This window comes from Sceloporus occidentalis, unplaced genomic scaffold, assembly GCF_023333645.1.
Source record: "Sceloporus occidentalis isolate IW3139 unplaced genomic scaffold, rSceOcc1.0.p SCAF_6, whole genome shotgun sequence".
Lineage (NCBI taxonomy): Eukaryota > Metazoa > Chordata > Lepidosauria > Squamata > Phrynosomatidae > Sceloporus > Sceloporus occidentalis.
Window position 1 is genome coordinate 62,772,509 of NW_028316986.1, and position 18,554 is coordinate 62,791,062.

Genomic DNA, 18,554 nt, shown 5'->3' on the forward strand with positions numbered 1-18,554 from the left:
CTCTCTAACTGAATAAAACAAGACTGAAATGTCTAGATGAGAACTATTATTAAACTGTGGCAGTTTACAGACCGCCCAAAAAGGATGGTCTGCCGCCGCCTCTGTTTCCGTCACTGGGAAGCCTCAGCCTCCAAATGGGGAGGGTTCCCAGCGGTGGAAAAAGAAGCCACAAAAAGCGGCTTCTTTTTGCGTCGCAGTTGCAATGCACGAGTGCGCAAATGGCACACTTGTGATGTCGCAAGCGCAGGGGGACATGCGGATGCTAAGCGTCCGGCACGTCAAAATGGCAGTGCCCATGTGTCTAAGGCGGAAAGGATGCCCTTTCGTAACCCTAGTACATGCCGAGCACGTACTATTGGCGCGTCTGGAACGCGCCCATGTTTCCAAAGGTGGCCCCACTGAATTATATTCAAAGTTAAAATAGCTCTGGTAGCCTACAAACTGTTCCTAAGTCTACACAGAATGAAAGAAAAGAATATTAACTTAAGTAACACACTACAATTTTCCAAAAAATGAAATTCAGACAGAAACATTGCGAACCCTCACTCCTTATTTGTTGTGGTCCATGGTAAAAAAACAAAAAGTCTCAAAAGTAGTGCTTGGAAAAGTTGGGGATTTTGGACAACAGTTTTCAGAATGGCATTGCTGGTTGAGGTATTCTGGAATTGGTAGCCCCCCCAAAAGAAAAGAAAAGAAAAGAAAAGAAAAGAAAAGAAAAGAAAAGAAAAGGATAGTCCAGGCTCTGGAAAAATCATCAGCAAAATTATCTAGTCTCATGTTGTAGTTATTTATCTTTATTTTTATAATCACACATGACTATGAAATTATGGAGAATGAGAAGCACAACCAGTCAAACTTTGCTGGTGAGCCTCCATATCAAGTCCTCCTCAGTTACTTTACAAACAGCTTTCATAAATTATCTGTTACAGGTATCTTCCCATTAGTCCAGGAGCAAAGACATGCATTGCCTTACAGACGTGGTTGCAGGTATGCCAACAAGGCCAGGAATCATGGGAACCATAGTCCAACATCATTTGGAGGTCCACACTTTCCTCACTCCTAATCTACAACCATGATCACCAGGTATAGCAGAACAGACCTGTTTATTCAACTATTTGTTCATTAAAATGCTGTAACAATCAAACTTTCACATTTTTTTGTTACTCTCTTAAAATATTCTCTATAGAACACAGCAGGAGGCCCACTATAACATCTACTATATCACATGCAAACTGAGCCCTAGATACATGCTTAACTTAAATAAAAATATGAAGACTGAGAAATGCTGTAAATTGCAAACTGCAGTTGTTTTTACATCATATGTATAGTTTAAATATCACACCAGTTGACTTAAGGGCAATTAACAACAAATACACAGGACTTACTATATTGACTACTTGATTAACTGCAGTCTTATCATGCTTGGTATAAGACATTACTCTCCCCTTCTTTCTTTCTGTCACTCCTTCTTTCTTTTATCCTGTCTTTCTCACAACATAGGATTCAAGGCAGTTCATAGCACAGATTGAAAGAAAGAAGAACTAAAAGGTGTAATGATTATAAACAAAAAAGTTTAAACTATCCCATACTTCCAAATAAACATGACCAGAATTGAAGTAGAATGAAAAAAACCCTTATATTATAAAGTTTAAAAGAAAATATAAAGGGCATAGATTCTCAAGGTTTCTTAAGCCTTTGTTGTTCATGATTTTTGTAAAGAACCTGATATCACTTTAAAATTTGAAACAAGAGCAGCACTCACATCCCTACAAAAAAACCCAAAAGCAACTTCAGAAAAAAGTCCACCATGTGCAGACACACTAATCCTCTAAAGTCACCCTACATCACAAAGTTTGGAGCCAGATCCTGGCTTTATGCTGACTGGGCTACAGATTTCTGTATTTTTTTAATGTTGTTGAATAGTTTAATGTTGTTCTATTGTGTGATCTGTGGACACAGGGCAGGGTTTAAACATGTAAATATATAAAATAACATTAGAACTGAGTTGCAAATGTGTCAAGGAACAGCATAAAACCACAGAACCAAACCTACATCATATATCACAGGTATCTATGTTTTTAGACACACCAAAGGAAATTCAAGTAAACCCCACCATATCTTCTTTTTCATCCCCATCAGTTTGACTTGCATTGATATTTATTCTTTGAGCATCTTCAGGAAGAGGAAACTCTCTGGGTGTTCTTGTTGCCTTCACCTGTACAGGTAAGCTAGCATTTCCAGGAAGAAAGCTAAAGCTAAGCAGAACAACACTCTCCTCCCCAGGGCATGGAAAATCATTAGGGGAGTAACAAAACAATGCAAGCTTGTCTTTTGCTGTATATCACAAATACACAAGGTGCCCTGGAACCATATCAGACTTTCTGAGATAACAAGAGGAAGGAGAAGAGGTGTGTGTGTCCCTGAAAGGTTACTGGAAAAAGTAAAAAATGAAGTAAAAATAGGCACCTTTTCACTGTTACTTTCTATAGCTGTAGATAGGGCAGCTTTATTACTGCATTAGATGATATGTATGACAACTTTAGATTTTCTTAGTCATGTTTGCTTCCTCAAGGACCCCGACATATATAAATTATGCAAATAAAACATGGATACGTAGGACGTGTGGCCCTTCCAGACATTGGACTATGATGCCCAGCAAGCACAGCCATGGGAGAGAGATGATAGTTGCAATTTAACAACATCTGGAGGAGAACACATTGCCTTCCCCTGCTGTACCAGGAGACGCTTATTTTATTTATTTCTTTGAAACAAAGTGGTGAAGGCTCTGAAGAGGAGTGGTTAAAAAAATTGATAACACATGTAGAAAAATGATAGGTCATTAAGCCTGTGTCTGCACTGCAGAATCAATGCAGTTTGATGCCACTTTAAGTGCCATGGAATCCTAGGATTTGTAGTTTGTTGTGGCACCAGAGCTCTCTGACAGAAAAGGCTAAATATCTCACAAAACTATAAATCCCAAAATTCCATAGCATGGAGTCATGGCAGGTAATCTGGTGTTAAACTGCATTGTTTCTGCAGTACAGATGCAGCCTAAGGTCTGGAATTTTATATTCCCTTACCTGGGAGCAAACTACATGAAACTCAATGAGACTTACTTCTGGGTGGGTATATACAGGATTACACTAAGAACATCTGGATTTTTTGTTAGGAGAAAACCCCAGTCCTTGCTTTTTTGGGTGCTAAGTACACACATTATATATACAGGGCGCAGCTGAGCCTCATTTGCTTTTTTTAACTTCCAAGTAAGCTGTACAGGATCTGATTCACATGGAGAACAAATATACATAGACAGGAGAGATTTAAATGTAAGTGTCAGTTGAGTTTGCCTCTTAAAAAACAAAACAACAAAACTCTTCATAGGTCATATGTTAAACTGAGGGCCTAAACTTCTAAGACAGGAAAGGTTTTAATTCCCCTACTCACAGGTAGCAGTCCTGACCTGCACTTTCTTGCAAGTAAAAAAAAATTGAAAGTAGGTTCTAGCAGAATACTGCTTATCTTATGCAGTTTCCCCCTGGGAATCTGAAGGAAAATCTATAGGGAATTTTAACATCAGTCTTAAAAAAGTATATTATGCTTCATCCAACTGTGTTCATGTTACCAACTGGGGCTTTACAAAGAATGAAAGATTTGCACTATTAACATAATTATATAATAGTGTATATAAATAACATAACACAAAGTTTAACAAAGAATGGATCAGAAGAATACACAAAATGGAAACTAAAGGCAGATCTTTAAAAGCACCTGGAAAACAAGCTATATCAGGCACAGTTTAATTACAGGAAGGGAAGATCAATTGCAAAATACCGAAAAGATTCAATGAGCTGCCCCTTTAAGACAGAAATTCAGCTGCAAAAATTTTGCTCCATAGACCTGGGTGGCAGGGAAAGCTACAGTTGAACCTCTGTATGTCAAGCTGCTGTTGGAAGCACCTGTCAGAAATAGAAGCTGACAATCTACCCCTACTCATGGGTTATGTGCTATCACAGATCATTCATAGGATGCAGTTTCAGGAGTAGGTATGAATTATTCTCTGGGATATTCACACTAGAATTCACAGAGGAATGCGTAGAAAAGAAGAGACACACAAAGTGGGGAAACTGATGTATGAGTGACTCACACTATACCAGAATAGCTGGGCTGACAACAAAGAGCATGCTCCACTTTAATTGGGAAGAGTATGACACCTCAACATGCAACACCTACTTAGAAATAATACTGATTAGGTTTTATGCAAACATGTAGATTTGACCACTGCTCTTGTGGCATCTGGATTAAAAATAAGATGTCAGCTTTCCTCAGCCTTGACTCCTCCAGGTATACTAGAGTACAAGTACCAGCAACATCCGCAGCAACATAGCCAATGGGCTCTGCTATACCTTCACAGTACTTATATCAGGGATATGGCATCTTTGGTCCTCCAGGTATACTGGTCTACAACTCTCATCAGGTACACGTAGCATGACCAGTGGTAAAAGACTATGGGAGATGCCACCCACCATCTGAAAAGCCATAGGTCATCATCTCTGATTTGTTTCAAATGCCTGGCACTGATGAAAACTATAGAAACTACTTCCTGGGAAGAAAGCATTATTGGCTAAACATAGTGGGAGGGTTCCTTTGACTTCTAGGGTAGAACAGAGAATTTCAGAGGCATTTGTAGAAAGAAAGTTGACTAGATGACTAGTGTTACAACTCACTCATCTGTACTGTACTCACTTTTCTGGAAGCAAAACCTTGTGTAAGAAAATAGCCATGGCACCACGGCTTGAAGACACTCCTGCATAGGCAGTACCAGAGGAGTGCCATAATGCCATGTAGTGTGGCACATGGCATCACGGTGCCCTGAGGTGGGGGCGGGGCATGCATCATATAGAGGCTACACCCTGACTCCGCCCCCAGGCCGGCCCAAACTGCTAGTCTGCACAGAGCCATAGAAATTTGAGAAAGGAAGTTGGGAAAACTACAGCAACAAGAAAACCAGAAACAAAATGGAGGAGGAGATGAACAAAAATTGACCTGTTTGAGCCCCAAGAAAGGTATAATAGAGGTAAGCATTGGGAAACAGGGTATATGTTTATAGCTTCTTATGCATCCTCTGTCTTTTAGCTTAAAATTTGGGATTCAAAGAAGCTTAGGAGTTTATCACGTGGACTTTAAAACTGTCCAAAGCCTTGTAGGCTGCAGCCAAGACGCAGGATGGAGGCAGGGATTATTACATGTTAAATCTCCATGTAGTCACCACCCGCCATCAGCCTGGGTCCCAACCGCACTCTGCCAGTACCTTTTAGAAGCTGGAAAGCTTCTGACTTTCAAAAGGTGCGGCTGAGACCCAGCTTGAACCTGGGATGATGGCGGGTGGTGATTAGGAGGCAGTTTAGCAAACAGTAATCCCTTTCTCCACCCTGCATCCCAGCTGCATCCCAGGAGAGTTGAGATGGTTTTAAAGTCCACGTGATAAGCTCCTTACAAATTAAAACAATTAAAATACAGTTAAAATATACAAAATGTCAACATTAAAATAGAATGAAACTATTAACAATAGCAAAGCATTTGAAAGCATATACTTGCTAAAGGATAAAATAATTAAAAACAGTTCATTATGAGTTTAAGAATCTTCTCCAGCTGCTCTATTTTTATAAAACCCTTTAAGGCCCCCAGTGACTTCAATCAATGTGTTTACGTACATGGTTTTAACTTCACGTTTTTACATTATTAAATTGTTTAATATGTTTTTAGAATGAATGATATGAGATGGGGTAGAAATTTTGTAAATAAATAAATCCCTCTGCCCCCAACCGTATCGCAATGGAGGGCATTCAAGCAAGTTTAACAAAGGTAGTAACACAAAAGATAACCCCAAACAATGTTCCTATTTCAAGCTGACTGGAAATTTGAACAGTATCTGTCCTTTTAGGGACTGAATAGAGTCAGTGTGGTGTGGTGTAGTGGTCTGAGCACTGCATTATGACTCTGGAGATCAGGGTTCAGTTCCCTGCTCCAGCATAATAACCTACTAGGTGACCTTGGGCAAGTCACACACTCTCAGCCTCAGAGGATGGCAGTTGCCAAGAAAATCCTTTGCCTTAGGATTGCCATAAGTGAAAAGAGACTTGGAGGCACACAACAACAAATATGTCCTGAAATGGATTTTACTGATCACTAATTATTAGTTACCATTTTACACTGTGCTCCAAAATGTCGGCATCTATCACTTGGATTAAAGTGAAGTATGTGACATATGTATTTATTTTTTCTTGTGTATTCAGAAAAGTTGGCTCATATATTCCAGCATATGAACCAATGCAAAATGACATTGAATCTCCATTGAATCACTTCAAATGAAGCTGACAAGACCGAATATCACAGGCCCATTTGTTTAGGACTCAGGTTAGCAGTGGAGGTGGTGCCAAGCTAAACCTGCCAGGCATGCATCCTTCATGCTCTTCCATATCTTTGGTTCCTCCCAACTGCTTGCTTTTACCTTGCACCCACCCCTTGAAAATTGAAACAGGGTCATTGTAAGTCAGAAATGACACCACCAACAAGAAGATATAAGTATTCAAATAAATAAATATAGTGAATTTCTTGCTATGGAAAACTTTACTTGATGATTTCTGTATATCAGACTTCCATTGGTGGCACAGGGGTGAGGCTGTTCTTTATTTTTCAGTTGTTTCCAGCTATTTGGCAACCTTATGTATAATACTTATTTTCTTCCTACTGCTATTCTGGGTCTGTCTCCCCTAACTTTCTGAGTTTTCTCAGTCAACATCTTTCAAAGCTGACAGTCCGGTAAAATTGTGCCTGACCCACTTCTTAGTAGATCTGTTGTTTCTTGGACCTCGTGTAAGCTTTTCAAACCATGCTAACTCTCTTTATCTGATTGGTCAAGGATGGAGAAAATGTGGCCCATGGGCCACATGCATGCTCCAGGGGTAAAAAAATATATACAGTATACATTTTTTTAAAATTTTTGCTCCAGCTTGCCTCAAAATGCCCTATAGAGGTTGTGGAAAGTGTTTTGCAACATTTATGCCCCCCCCCCCCCACCATTTTAGGCCCAGAAAGTGAACAAGACATTATTTCCATTCACTCTTGTTAAAAAGGGGCTTTCTTAAGCCTAAAAACTTGTGAAAATCTCCTACCCCAGAGAATTTTTGGGTGCATTTTGGGGGCAGAAAATGTGTTTCTTTTTGGAGGGGGGGCTACAGTCATCCAAGGTTTCCTGGAGGGCTAATACAGTTTCTCAGCCTCCCAGAGTTGCCCACTCAAGACAGGTCCTTGTTTTTTTTTAATTGTATCTCCTACAAAGGGTTTCCTCTGACTTCTCAGTAGCTATGCATTTTTCTTTAGTCTGGTTGCCTCCCTACCTCTGGAGTTTCTGTCATTCACTCACATTTAAAATTTTGAATGTTTACTTTGGTGGCCGTAAACCCATGCTATCTTGATTTGGCCAGGACAGTCCTGATAAATCCTCTGCTCTCCCATTTTTCATTTACCTTTAAAACATCCCAGTGTTTGTCTCTCTTCCTCACATATTCCCCCTTTGTCCTCAGGTTACTTCATTTGATCCAAACTGAGTTTAGAGTAGGAAAAACTACTGGTAGTTTGCACTCAATTAATTCAACAGCGGGAGGGGGGAGAGCAGAGTCTTCCCTTCCCAGTAGGCTCAAGAAAATGCAAGCCACTACAGCATCTCCTAACCTCTGTGTTCTTCTTTATTAATAACTTTTGCCATCTGACCACACTCTGACATTGCTTGACCACACATTTACTGGTTTTAATCGGTGAAATATTGCAGGGTATTGCACCCCCCAGAATCCCTAAGTCAATTGACATGCATTGATATCTGAGATAAATAACTGAAGGTTTTTCCTATTAATTTTGCTAATTAGTAGCTTGAAACGCATGTATTATAGCAAGTTAATAATTTCACTCTCTAAGAGTGTTGGCATTAGATATGTCCAGGCACTGGGCCAGTTTTGGACACTTATCCAGAAAAGGAGAGGCAGACAGATGTACAAGAAGAGGATATTTATATATGTATATTAGATTCATGGCAAGATACCCCAGTACCAGCTGCTGGAATATGAATCTACAGTGAAAATCAATAGAGACATACAGTTGATGTATCTGCTGAGAAAAAGCCTAATGTCTGCACAGTCTGGACCATCTCCTTCAGATATGAGCCAAGTGGTTTGATGATATATTAGGCTGTAATAGTTAAATATGCTTTGCATTTTTGCTGTGTATAAATACTCAACAAATAACTAACAGAGACCAACAAATAACTAATACCTTAGGACAAGAGTGTAGCAAGACAATTTTCATTGGGGAGAAAGATTGCAAGTCATCCTACTATAAAAATGTGACTTATTATTGGAGTCTAATGTGTGGTGATTTTTCAGTAAAGTTGTAGACAAACTCCATTTGAAATTTATTCTAATATGCTACTTCCAAATGCCAAGATTACTAAACTTACTTTTCCCTGCTAAAGGAATGCATGCCTGCATACTGTCAGTACACATGTCAAAGAGAACAAATTCTCTCACACATCTGTAGGTGTACTGAAGTTGGGCCCTGCAGCATACCAAGTGTACATGCATAGAAAGGCTACATTTATACATGTAGTGTTTTGGCAATTTGTGATTGCCACATGTGTTAATGTTGGACTTGTGCAAGATTTTGTCATATTCTTTTCTTTGGATATCTAAATTCTGATCGTAAATAGACAAATTCTGCAAAGAACCCCCAATGTTAGGTTTACCCTAGGGCTGCCTTAAGTCAGAAACTACTTGAAGGCACACAACATGTGGATTTGCATTTTTAGAAAGCAGTTGGAGGCTTCTCCTCCTTCAGCTTCTTTAACTTCCCCTGCTTTTCTTTGTTTTGTTTTTCAAAGACCAACAGCTCTCTAAGTTCTGAAAATCAGAAGCAGAAAATCAGGAGGTAGAGTTGAAGAAACAAATAAAATAAACTTGACGGCTACTTTCTCCAGATTTTTCTCAGGCTCTTGCAAACAGGAGAATGTGCTGGAAAAATTGCCAAAGATAATGTTCAGTCTCTCTCTCTCTCTCCCTCCCCCTTCACTGGGATCACAACATGTACTGTTATTAGCAGCCTCATGAAAAAGTACCTAGTGGTACTCACAGAGAGTCCCACCTGCATCTAATAGCAACATGGAGTGGGGATGGCAATTTCTATAAGGGCACCACAGGAGAGAAAAGGTTTAAACCTTCCCACCACACACCTGCAGTCCCTTGAAGGAAGGTATTTGCACTTTTACCTGATGTTAAAGGGGGAAAGCCCTATGTGATTCCTAGTGACATATTTAGTGCCATTGGACACTACACAATTATAGTGCTATGACATTTTAACTACCTTGACAACATCCTCTGGGATGCTGGGTTTTGGAGCTTAGAGAGAGGTATATAGCATTCTTGGTCAAAAAAACAAAAACAGAAAACTCTTGTGCCACATCACATTACAAGCCTCAGAGTCCCATAGGATGTTGCATGGCAGTTAAAATGGAATCATAGTGCTATGAATGTGCTGTGTAAAAGGGACCTTAGTCTTGTTTGTTGTTTGGCTCTGAGTCTGGAATGCCAAATAAATCGTGAAGAGGCTAATTTAGCAGCAGCAGGAGTATTTGATTCTGCAGAGTAGTGCATTTACAACTATCCTGACATCTCATTCTCAGTGTTTGGATGGTGTTGGTACAATTAAGGTAGCATGCTTCATGAACTAACAAACATTGTGGCTGTTTCAGTGTTTGCTATAATGCAAATGTATATTGCCAGGAGCTGCAAAAAAGTTGCCATAAAAATTGCTAAAAAGTTGCTAATAAAATATTAGAAGTGGTTTGTGAGAAGAAGTAACAGGAAATCCTTCTTTGCTGAACGTATGTTGCATTTTGACTTTCACTATTTGACCCTACCAAACAAGTAACAGAAGTGAAGTAATCTGGACTCAGCAGTGTGCTGGAGGTGGATATCAAGGGCATTTTCTCAACAATGAATATAAGTTGAACTCTTATTATGTCCTGCCTAAAACTTAGGAGCTGCTTTATTAGAACAGTAGATTATAGTTAGTGATTTCTTATTTGGTTTTTGAATCCATAAAATATGTGAAGTTAGCTGAATGGAGGACTGCCATATTCCAGTTCCTCAGTTTTGGTTGGATAATTTATGTATTAGGCAAAAGTATATATTATGCTAATTAAGCCCATTGACTATTGGATTCTTTTTCTACTGTTGTTGTACTTCAGCTTTAGTATCATTTCTGTAGTGAGCATTGATCTGAGAGAAATGACAGAGTGTAAAGTTGTAAGTGGTGAACTTGCTCCAGGGACACTCATGTTAAAAGCCCTCCTCCATCATGGAACTTAATATGTGATCTTGGGCCAATCACAGCTAATCTACCAGGGAATAATACTAATACTAATACTAATACTAATCATAATAATATAGTGGGCCCTTGGTATCTGCTGTGGTTTGGTTCAGGGACTCCCCATCGATGCATAAATCCATAGATGCTTAAGTTCATAAAATCCAATGTCTATACACAATGGCATAGTATAATGGTGTCCCTGATATAAAATGGCAAAATCAATGTTTGCTTTTTGGAATTTATACAGTTTTTAAGTATTTTTCCAACCATGAATGCTTGAATCTGTGGATTAAAATAGGGATGATACCAATGGCAGGCTTCAGTAGTTGGGGATAAATGGAAGTGGTTGGATACAAAGAGCACTCCTTTGTAGGCCAAAATGCCTGCCGATAAGCTCTGGAGGGAGTTTCAGAGACTTAACAATTTAATCCTAATTAATGTTGTAAAATAATTCTCAAGTTTCAGATCCTGTCTGCTATTTCTTGTGCCCTGAGACCTTTTTTGTGATGAACTGCTCATTCCTGATCTTGGACTGCATTTATCTTTTTTGTAATCTTCCTGCTTGTTTGCTGTTGAAAACAAGACTAATGAGACCCTGAATTGTTGTTTGAATTTGACTTTAGATTCTCATTTGGTTTGCATTGATCTCTGGTAGAAATCTTTGTTTTTGACCTTGGGACTGTTCTGTGGCTCAGCTTTTAGATTTTCCCTGGCTGGCTCATTTGTTTGTGGTGCAGGTCCTGAGCAGCATTTCATAGAATCATAGAATCATAGAATCGTAGAGTTGGAAAAGACCACAAGGGCCATCCAGTCCAACTCCTTGCCACGCAGGAAATCTCAATCAAAGCATACCTGACAGATGGGCATCCAGCCTCTGATTAAAGACCTCCAAGGAAGGAGACTTCACTACACTCCAAGGGAGTTTGTTCCGCTGTCGAACAGCCCTTACTGTCAGGAAGTTCCTCCTAATGTTGAGGTGGAATCTCTTTTCCTGGAGCTTGCATCCATTGTTCTGGGTCCTGTTCTCTGTAGCAGCAGAAAACAAGCTTGTTCCCTCCTCAATGTGACACCCCTTCAATTATTTAAACAGGGCTATCATATCACCTCTTAATCTTCTTTTCTCCAGGCTAAACATCCCCAGCTCCCTAAGTCTTTCCTCATAGGGCATGGTTTCCAGACCCTTCACCATTTTAGTCGCCCTCCTTTGGACACGGTCCAGTTTCTCAATGTCCTTTTTGAATTGTGGTGCCCAGAACTGGACACAATATTCCAGGTGGGGCCTGACCAAAGCAGAATACAGTGGCACTATTACTTCTCTTGATCTAGACACTATACTTTTATTGATGCAGCCTAAAATTTCATTGGCCTTTTTAGCTGCCGCATCGCATTGTTCACTCATGTTCAACTTGTGGTCTACTTGGACTCCCAGATCCCTTTCACATGTAGTTTCATTCAGCCAGATGTCCCCATTCTATATCTGTGCATTTTATTTTTCTGCCCTAAGTGTAGTACGTTACATTTCTCTGTGTGGAATTTCATTTTGTTAGCTTTGGCCCAGCTTTGAAGTCTATCCAGGTCATTTTGAATGTTGATCCTGTCCTCTGGAGTATTAGCTATTCCTCCTAATTTGGTGTTATCTGCAAATTTGATAAGTATGCTCCCAATTCTGTCATCCAGGTCATTGATAAAGATGATGAATAATACGGGCCCCCGGACAGAGCCCTATGGGACCCCACAGGTCACTTCCCTCCAGGCTGAAAAAGAGCCATTGTTGAGCACCCTTTGGGTTCGGCCGGTCAACCAGTTACAAATCCATGGAACAGTGACTTTGTCTAGCCCAAATTTTACAAGCTTGTTTGCAAGAATGTCATGGGAAACCTTGTCAAAGGCCTTACTGAAATCAAGATATACTATATCCACAGCATTCCCTTCATCTACCAAACTGGTAATTTTATCAAAGAAAGAGGTCATATTTGTCTGGCATGACTCGTTTCTCTGAAAGCCGTGTTGACTTTTTGTGATTATGGCATTGCTTTCTAGATGTTCACAGACTCGCTTTTTAATGATCTGCTCTAGAATCTTTCCTAGTATAGATTTCAGACTAACCGGATGATAATTGTTGGGATCCACTTTTTTCCCCTTTTTGAAGATGGGGACAATGTTTGCCCTCCTCCAGTCTGCTGGGACTTCTCCTGTTCTCCAGGAGTTCTCAAAGATTATTGCCAATGGCTCCGATATTACATTTGCCAGTTCTTTTAATACCCTTGGATAGAGTTCATCTGGTCCTGGAGACTTAAATTCATTTAGATTAACAAGGTATTCCTCTACTACCTCTTTATCTACTATCTACTATCTGTACTGAAATTCCCCTAATCTGTCCTCTGCTCCATTATCCTCAGGTTGAGCACCCTTTTCCTTTTCTGAGAAGATTGAGGAAAAGAAGGTGTTGAGTAATTCTGCCTTTTCTCTGTCTCCTGTTAGCATTTTTTCATCTTCTCCACGCAGTGGCCCTACCATTTCCTCCTTCTTCCTTTTGCTGCGGACATATCCAAAAAAGCCCTTTTTATTCTTTTTAACCTCTCTAGCAAGCCTGAGTTCATTCTGCGCTTTAGCTTTTCTGACTTTACCACTACACATGCCTGCTATTTCTTTGAATTCCTTTTTCGTGATTTCCCCCTTTTTCCATTTCTTATACATATTCCGTTTCAAACTTAGCTCAGTTGAAAGTTCCTTAGTCATCCATCCTAGTTTCTTGAGACACCTCCCGTTTTTCTTTCTCACTGGAACTGTTTTAAATTGTGCCTTCAGTATCTCCCTTTTGAGAAAGTCCCATCCGTCCTGAACTCCCTTATCTTTTGGTATTTCTGACCACGGGATCACCCTCAATACTTCTCTAAGTTTACTGAAATCCGCTCTCCTAAAGTCTAGAATGCGTGTCTGACTATGCCTGGCTTTTCCTTTCCATTGTATAACAAACTCCAGGAGAACATGGTCACTTCCACCTAAGGATACCACCACTTGCACCCCATTAACCAAGTCATCCTTGTTGGTAAGGATGAGATCTAAAATAGCTGACCCCCCCCCCCCCCCGGTTGCCTCTTCCACTTTTGGACAATGAAATTGTCTTCCAGGCAAGTGGGGAATTTACTAGACCTTGAGAAATTTGCTGAGTTTGACTTCCAGCAAATATCACGGTAGTTGAAGTCGCCCATCACTACTACACCTCTCCTTTCTGAGTGTGTAGTCATCTTTCTAGAAAGGCATCATCCAATTCCTCCATCTGACTTGGGGGTCTGTAATAGACTCCCACCATAACATCCTTGTTGTTTCCCTCCCCTTTAATTTTTATCCAGATGCTCTCCACCTGGCTTCCATGATTGATGTCCTGGATCTCTTCACTGGTGCAAATATCTCTGACATATACAGTCTGTCCTCGCCTTACGTGGGGGATCCGTTCCGGATCCCTCCGTGTAAGGCGAATTCCGCCTATGCTCGAGCCCCATTGGAAACAATGGGGCTCGTGCGTGGCGGCGCGGCAGCGTGAGCGTGCGTGGGGCGCAATGGGCGCACGCGCCCGTTCAATTAAATGGGACGCGCCGCCCCTTCCGCCCCGCGCGTGCCCCGCGGCTTGAGCGCGTATGCTCAAGGCCGCATAAGGCGCGCCCGCGTATGGCGCGGGTGCACTGTAGTGCTATTCTTCCTCCTTTCCTGTTTGGCCTATTTCTCTTAAAAAGGTTATACCCCTCTATTTCCACATTCCAATTATGATACTCATCCCACCAGGTTTCAGTGATGCCTATTATATCATATTTGCTTTGTTGTACTAGAAGTTCGAGTTCATCTTGCTTATTTCCCATGCTCTGTGCATTAGTGTAGAGACATGGCAGACCACGGGTCCCATTTACTTGCTGCTTGTGCAAGTTTTTTTGCCTCCCACTGTTGTGTCCTTGCACTTTTTTTCTTGTTTCCTCTATGTCAGTTTGACTATTTTCTCCATCCTTTTCGCCTTCCTTAATATTGTCTCCCTCCCCCACGGAACTCAGTTTAAAGCCCACCTGATCAAGTTCTTGAGACTGTTGGCAAAAACATTTCTTCCAACTGGCGTGAGATGCAACCCGTCTGTTGCAAGAAGTCCCTCCTCATGGAACTGCAGCCCTTGATCGAAGAATCCAAATTGTTTTTAGCGGCACCATCTGCGGAGCCAGTTGTTCACATCCACTATTTTCCTCTCCCTTCCTGGACCGTGCCCTTCAACTGGCAGAAGAGACGAGATGACAACCTGTGCATCCCATTCCTTTCAGCTTCCTACCAAGCGCCTCGTAATCCCTTCTGATGTTCTGAAGGCTGTGACTTGCAGTATCATTGGTTCCCACGTGGACCAAAAGGAAGGGGTATTGGTCAGTAGGCTTGACCAGTCTTGTCAGCCTCTCTGTCACATCACAGATCTTTGCCCCGGGGAGACAACACACCTCTCGAGACATCTTGTCAGGCCTACAAATCACTGCTTCTGTACCCCTCAGCAAGGAGTCGCCCACCACAACCACATGCCTCCTCCGAGGCTTAGCAGCGACTGTTCCCTTGGGTGGGACTCTCAGACTTCCCTGCTCTGTCTCTGAAGTCTGTCCATGCCATTCATCCTCGTCCTCCTTGATAAGGGAAAGAGCTTCAAATCAATTCTCTAGCTGCAAGGTCCCAGAACAATCCCTTCTTGGCCTACTTTTCTGTGTGACATTCCTCCAGCTGTCTGCCTCCTGTATATGTGAAGTGACCTGCTCCGCTCCAGCAATTTCCTCTGTGTGGTACTCGTCCAGGATTTTTAGTTCTGTTGTGTCGAGGAAATCCTCCTGCTCCCTAATATGCTGAAGTGTAGCTACTCTGGACTCCAACTGCTGCACTTTCTCCTCCAAAAGGGCTACCAACTTGCACTTGAGGCATGTGAAGTTCTCCACTTCTGTAGGCAAGAAGACAAACATCCCACAAGAGTAGCAGGTGACTGCAGTGCTTCCATCAGTGTCCATACTGAAAAGTCTTAGAAAATTACTGGAACAGGACTGTGGGCTTCCTCCACTCAACATGGCTGCCCAGCTACCTCCTCTCTGTAGCAGGAATTTGACCATGGACTGTGGACCTTGATACTGGTCCCTGCTCAGCCAAGAACAGGGCAGTGTTAATCCAATGTGACAGACCTCCCCCTGCCTTTTTACACCATCCTCAAATATCTTACTTCATTGTCTTCTTGATGTAGGTCCTTTCTTGCATCCTCAGTCTGGTAGCTAATATTTTGTTACCTTGCTATATTTTACATTGCAGAGGAAAATGGGATTCCTAATAAATTGGGGGGGGGGGTGTTGAAGAGAGGGGCATTGTTTGCTTCTCTACAGTCCTCACCTGTTCTCCAAGATTTCTCAAAAAATGATGGCAAGCAGTTCTGTGAGTATGTTAGCAAGACCTAACATATATGGAATGAGAAATTCCAGAGCTGCAAGCTGGGTTCAGAAAAAGCATAGACACTAGGGATCACATCTCAAACATTTGATGGATAATGGAGTATACCAGGGAATTGCAGAAGAAAATAGACTACAGCAAAGCCATTGACTGCATGGGTCATGAAAAACTGTGGAGTGATCTTAAAGAAATGGGTGTACCATTGCACTTGGTTGTTCTGATGTACTCAGACTGGAGTCTACCATCAGAACAGAATCCCAAGAAACAGAATGGTTCCCAAATCAGATGCATTCTGCTGCCCTATCTATTCAACCAGTATGCAGAAAATATAACGTGCAAAGCAGGTTTAGAGACAGAGAAAGGAAGAGTGAAGATCAGGGGAAGGAATATCAGCAATCCAAGATATGCAGACAATACCATAAGACTTGAAAGAATTACTAAAGGAAGTCAAAGAAGAAAGTGCCGAGGCAGGCATGCTGTTGAACAGTAACAGAGCTATTTTTGTTTTCTTAATGTTCATCAGCATGCCTGCCTCACTACCGAGGAGATAAAATAATTCAATATAGATGAGGAGGAAATTGAAATAAAGATTTCCCGTATCAGAACAGGGATTGCAGTCAAGAAATCCAAAAAAGATTAGGATTGGGAAGGACAGTTATGAAAGAACTGGACAAGATCGTAAAGTGCACAGATATCAAGCTGAATACCAAAGGTTAGAATCATCCAAGCTATTGTATTTCCCATCACAATGTATGGATGTGAGAGCTGGACAGTGAAGAAAGATGACAAAAAGAAATTCAACTCATTTGAGATGTGGTGCTGGAGAAGAGTGTTAAGGATAACATGGATGGCCAAAACAATTTTTGTAAAAAGGATTCTAGAACAGATCAAGCCTGATCTATCCCTGGAAGCCAGGATGGTTAAAATGAGGTGGTCATACTGCAGCCACATCATGAGAAGAGATGATTTACTGGAAAAGACAATAATGCTAGGAAAGATGGAGGGCAGTGAAAAGAGAGATGGCTGCAAGATGGATACATGCAATGAAGGAGGCCACAACCATGAACCTGCAGGACCTGAGCAGTTCGGGACAGGGGGGGGCTTGGAGGTGTCTTATTCACAGGGTCACTATGAATTGAGGCTGACTTGAGGGCAGTTAAAAACAACAACAAGCAGAGTTAATGGAGCTAACAGTAGGTCAAAGTTTATAAAGTACTAAATATAGCTCCATGTCTCAATTTCAGAATCCCTGCTAACTTTTGATTATTATGCCCTGAAAGTAAAAAATAAAAAATAAAAATGGCAACATGCACTAAGCTTGCCAAATTAATCCTGCCCTCCAACTAACCCACCCATCCTGATTCCACCCTGATCCTGACACCCCTGAAACTGCACAGTACAAATTAAGTTTGTAAAATGTGCATTCATGCTTAAAAGAAGTGCTTTCCCTGTGAAACCATAATGTGTTCTAATTATTATTATTAACTTTATTTATAAAGCGCTGTAAATCTACACGGCACTGTACAAAACCAGAACTGTGTTGCTACATTGCATGTTCCAAAAGAAATGGAAACAGAGTGAATACAATTTTTTGGCCTGTGTAGACAGCCCCTGACTGATAATAGAACAGATTCTTAGACTAGATAGGTCTTTAATAGAATCCAGCACAGCTTTTTAAATGGCCTTAATAACCAGTGATGCTGTGCATGATAAAAGGATCTAGGATAGAGATGAGAATATTATTCTATGATTCTATGATTTATTCACCAGGTCTGTTATAGTTCTGATGGGAATTTGTTACAGAATCATCATCTTTTCCTCATGTGTATGGATGGGATGACAAAGAAAGAAAAGAATATAATTATAATCTCTCTTAGCTAGAGGGAAGGATAGATTTGACAAAAATCCGTGCATAATTTATGTGGTTTTACACTATGGCCTAAGGATATAACCATCTCTTATAGCACTTTTGGTCTATAAAATGGTACAGTTCAAAGCACATTAGAAAATTAGATATGAAACTATTTTGGCAAAGTACTGATTAGAAAACAGGCTTTTAGCCTTTTCATAGTTGTCCCTGTTGCAGCCAAATCCATCAGAATATTAATCCATCCCCCAGAAAGTGTTAATGCTTATTCATCAGATCTAACAGTTGTATAAATTGATTAAAATGGTACTCCTTCATGTCTTGTTATAATTAAAGAAAATAATGTTTATGCAAAAGTTTTTTGATATGTGCATGTTTTATGAGATTATCTTCTAGGTTGTCTGTGCCTCATTGCTTTCTTCTCTTTTTCCTTTTGACTCACAAATCAGCAATAGCTTTGACACACAAAAGACTCTGGGCTCCCAAACATGGTGAAGTGATCAGGGACACACCATGGGCTCCTCTTTCTTTTGCACATGGAAGTTCTCTTTTCTTCCCCGTTTCACAGCTAGTGAAACAATAGTATATTGTAATGTTTTCATTTACTTTGGTACTATCCATGGTTAGCTCAAGGCTGAGTTTGCAAATCTGTTTCTAATCATAGTTGCAAACTCTGATTGGAAACTAGCCCTGGATTTCCTCTGGAAAAGTCAAAATGTTACATGTTTCATTATTTTATTTCATACTCCACCTTTTAATCTCCGAGGTGTGGTTTTAACAAATTAAATTAGAGTCAGCCCTCTGTATCCATGGATACCACCATCTA